Below are 5,271 nucleotides of genomic sequence, written 5' to 3'. Positions count from 1 at the left end.
AGAACTGTTAAATTCAAATCAGTTCATATGCATTTAGCTAAAAGGCTAAAATCATAAGGAAGAAATATTGTTTACAGAGATAATTTTTTTTGGTTTACTTCCCCTTTTTCTTTTTTTTCTTTTTTTTTTAACATTTTTTATTGATTTATAATCATTTTACAATGTTGTGTCAAATTCCAGTGTTCAGCACAATTTTTCAGTCATTCATGGACATATACACACTCATTGTCACATTTTTTTCTCTGTGAGTTATCATAACATTTTGTGTATATTTCCCTGTGCTATACAGTGTGATCTTGTTTATCTATTCTACAATTTTGAAATCCCAGTCTATCCCTTCCCACCCTCCACCCCCCTGGTAACCACAAGTCTGTATTCTCTGTCTGTGAGTCTATTTCTGTCCTTACAGAGATAATCTTAAGGAATCTATAAACTAAATATTAGAATACATAAGTGACTTTATCAAGTTCACAGGATACAAAGTTAATATTAGCAAATCAATTTTATTTTACATAATAGCAGTAAAAAATTGGAAAGTGAAATAAAAACAATTCAATTTACAATAACACCAAAAAGCATAACTTATTGAACAACTAACCCCATGCCAACAAATCAGATAACCTAGATGAAATGGACAAATTCTTAGAAACACAAAACCTATTAAGAATGAATCATGAAGAAATAGAAAACCTGAATAGATCTATAACTAGTAAGGAGAGTGAAAGAGTAATCAAAAGCCTTCCAACAAAGAAAAGCTTTGGATCTGATGGCCTCACTGGTGAATTTCACCAAATATTTAAAGAAGAATTAACATCAGTTCTTCTCAAGCTCTTCCAAAAAAATTGAAGAGGAAGGAACACTTCTTAACCCATTCTATGAGACCAGTTTTACTCTGATACCAAAGCCAGAAAAAAACACTTCAAGAAAAGAAAACTACAGAGTAATATCCCTTATGAACACTGATACAAAAATCCTCAACAAAATACTAACAAGCCAATTTAACACCACATAAGAAAGATCACACACCATGACCAAATGGGATTTACTCCTTGGAAGCAAAGATGATTCAACATATGGATATCAATAAATGTCATACACCACATTAAGAGAATTAAGGAAAAAAAACTAGATTATCATCTTAATTGAAGTAGAAAAAGCATCTGACAAAATTCAACACTTTTTAATGAGAAAAATATTTCACAAAGTAGGAATAGAGGAAACCTACCTCAATATGATAAAAGCCATATATGAAAAACCCACAGTAAGCATCATACTCAATGGTTCAAGACTGAAAGCTTGTCCTTCAAGCTCAGGAACAAGCCAAGGATGACTGCTTTCACCACTTCATTTCAGCATAGTACTGGAAATCCCCACCAGAACAATTAGACAAGAAAAATAGACAAAAGTCAAGCAAATCAGAAAAAAGAAGTAAAATTATCTGTTTGTAGATGGCATGGTCTTATGCGTAGAAAACACTAAGAGTCCACCAAAAAACTGAGATAACTAATAAAAGAATTCTAATTATAACTAATACAATATTAAAGTTATAGAATACAAAGTCAACAAAGAGAAAGCAGTTGTGTTTTTATACATTAACAATGAATAATCCAAAAAGGAAATTAGGAAAATGATACCAAGTACAACAGCATCAAAATAATAAAATATGTAGAAGTAAATATAATCAAGGAGAAGGAGGTAAAAACTTACACACTGAAAAATATAAAAACATCATAAAAATATAAAACATTACTGAAAGAAATTAAAGATACAAATAAATGGAAAGACATCCTATATTCATTGATTGGAAGACCTAATATGGTCATCCATGCTATCCAAAGAGGTCTACACTTTTGATGCAGTCCCTATCAAATTCCCAATAGCATTTCAAATTCTTTTTTTTTAATAATTCTTTTCATTCTTTTATTACAAATCTACATCTCAGAGTACGTCTCCCAGGAAACTGACCTGGAACGTATTTTGAAGGTAGAGGAGACACAGATGTATTGAGTATGGTGACTGGGAAGAAGGAAGATTTTTGGTTTCAGCTTGAGTAACTTAGTAGATGGTGATGTCATTCACTTAGACAGAGTAGACTAGGGAAACTTTGCATGGGCATTGAATTCAATGTCCTGCTTTGGTCATGCTAGTTTTGAGATGCCATTATATATCTATCCAGGGAGCAGTTGGAGATACGATTCTAGAGCTCAGGAGAGGTCATGATTACAGATAATATCTTTGGAAGGCTTGTGATCCAAATGACATTTAGAGCCTTGAGCTGGATAAGTTTACTTAAGCAGGGACCTGAAAACGTTTAGTTCTGGCTTCCTCTCCCATTTATTTTATCAGTCACAGCTGCAAATACCAGCTGGGTGGCCTAGAACAACAGAAATGTATTGTGTCATAGTTCTGGAGAAGTCTCCAGTCCGGGTGTTGACACAGTCATGCTCCTCCTGAACCATCTGCAGGAGGATCCTTCCTCATCTCTTCCTAGCCTCCCATGGTCTCAGGCATTCTCTGGGTTGTGGCAACACAGTTTGAACTCTTGCTTCCATCTTCTAATGGCCACCTTTCCCCTCATGTGTCTCTTTGTGCAATCTTCTGTCTGTGCATGTCTGTGTCTGAGTTTCTCTTTTTTATAAGTACACCAGTACAACCAGAGTTCCACCCTACTCCAATGTGACCTCATCTTAACTAATTACATCTTCAATGACCCTGTTTCTAAATAAAGTCACATTCATTCTGAGTTACTGGGAGTTAGGAGGTCAGCATAACTTTCTTGAGGCTAAACAATTCAACCCATTACTGGCTCCTACTGGATTTCTACCAAGCTTACAGAGTTAAAAGGATATTCTTAAGTTACAGCCATATTACATATGATGATATGTGACAGTTTACATTACCTAGAATATTTAATGTATTAAAGCATTGCATTATACAGTCATTCGGAATAAACAAGAACCCATAATTATCTATCCTGACAACTTTGCCCTTAGAAAGTAAACACAGAATACTTCAGAGCATCAACCACTGATCAGGACAGTCATTGTGGAGGCACAGAGATGTAATTCCTGGAAAACGTACTTGGAGTCCATGAATATAGTACTTTACCAAATTTGTAGATAACAGTCAAACAGCTGACTCATGTTTGTGGATTTTTGGAAAACAGACACTACGCCACAGTACATACTGATGTGTGTACTCAAAAAAAAAAAGTGGGAAAGGAGCCCACAAAACTGCTGAAGGTTCAGAGTAGGCAGAAACACTATGTACTGGCTGAGTTCTTGGATAACCTCAATTTCAACTTTCTGTCAAAGGTTTTGCTTGTTTCAGCATCATGTCATTTTCCACAGTTGTACACTTGTAAAGCATGCAACGCCTATAAACACACTATTTTCAGAGGTAAGGAAGCAGAATTTTTAAATAAAACAATGTAAAGTCACCCAGAATTGTCTATGGAGACATTCGCTATCCAGCTGAAAGATTCAGGGACTCAAGACCGTGTTTTGTTTCAGAAGCAACTCAGCTAATGGAAGCCTACAAATTCCTCACAAGTTTTGTTGATTAGAAATAGCTAGTTGTAATTTCCTAACATTTTTTTTTCCTTTGTAGAGGCTTGGTTAGAGATAACTAGGAAATAGGATTTGGAACTCGTGAGTTTGTCTTTTTGCTCAAGCTCCTGCGCAAAATTCCATTATATAATAATCAGTAGTACAATTCAAGAGGCTATGTGATGCTGGGGACTAGGGGCAGGTGACGGAAAGGGAAAAGGATACCGGGCAGCTGGAGCTGCCATGGACGTGCCACTGAAGATACGATCGCAGGCACAGAGTGCAAATGGAGTTTCATTGGCCTGTGGCATCGCCTAGTGATGAAGTTGACTTTGAGGCCAACTTCCTGGTGACTAAACGTATAGCTCTACCTTGTGTCGTTTGGGTGTCCTGACAAATTGTTTAATTTCTTGATACTTCAGTTTCTTGCTTTTGCAAGACGAGAACAAGGACAATCGTTTTACAGCATTGGGACCAAGAATAAATTTTGTTGAAAACACAAATTAACCCGGGCCCCAACCCTGGTGATCATTAAATACACAGAGTACCTTGAGAAACATGAAGCTCATACAGTGTGTAACGTACCTAGACTAGGGCATGTGGCATGATCGGCAATTGCTGCATGTTGGTTATCTCTCCACCTCTTCCCTTGTTAAGTATGTACAGATGAAGGAGATGTGCTCAAGCAATGTGGTCATAGTTGAGTCAGGTAGCAGAATCATTCTTTCAGTATCTCTCCAACTCCTGATCATTAAGTGTTCTTAGTGAGAAAATGTTTAGATAGGATTCTTGGTTTATAATCTACCAGTCAATCAAGTGCCATGAGGTCTTTAGCACAGAGTACAAATTGATATATTTTTGTGGTCAATTTGAGTTTATTTTGAGCCTTTCTAGTCTATTCTATTGGTTTGTCTCTTCTTGTGCTAGAACCTTACTGCCTTAAGGGTCAAGACCAGCCCCATGACCCACAGCAACAACTAGCAAGAGAGAAAAATCCATACCAATAAGGAGAACTTTTCATCTTAATGTCCTGATAGCTTCAGTTAAGGCCACAGAAGTACTGTATAAGCAGCTTTGTGTCAAAAATTTTTCTGGTATTAGCTGACTCACAGCTGTAGAAAGCAGAAAAGAGAATAAAGTGTGTGATTGGTAATCCTATGTGTCCACTTGGCTAGGCTACGGTCCCCAGTTGTCTGGTAAAACACCAGCCTAGATGTTGCCAAGAAGTATTTTTTAGATGTGATTAACATTTATAGTCAGTAGACTTTGAGTAAAGCAGATTACCTTCAATAATACGGGTGGGCCATATCCAATCAGTTGAAGTCATTAAGAACAAAGACTGAAGTTTCCTGGAGAAGGGGATTTTAACTCAAGACTGTAACACAGAAATCCTACCAAAGTTTCCAGCCAGTCTGGCCTGCCCTATTTTGGACTCAAAACTAACGCTGTCAACTCTTAGCTAAATTTCCAGCCTGCTGGCTTGCCCTATATATTTCAGACTTTCCAGCCTCCATCATTGCATGAGTCAATTCCTGAAAATAAATCTCTCTCTCTCTACACACACACACACACACACACGCGCACACACACGCACACACACACACAATTTATTCTGCTCCTTTGGAGAATCTTGGCTGATACACTAAGAGAACTAGCTAAAAACTCTGATCAGATTTCTTTAAAGAAACCTAATATTTCCTGCTAGTACCATGCGTCATCTGTG

This window comes from Vicugna pacos, chromosome 1 (assembly GCF_048564905.1).
Source record: "Vicugna pacos chromosome 1, VicPac4, whole genome shotgun sequence".
NCBI classification, from domain to species: Eukaryota; Metazoa; Chordata; class Mammalia; order Artiodactyla; family Camelidae; genus Vicugna; species Vicugna pacos.
This window is presented reverse-complemented; position numbering follows the sequence as displayed.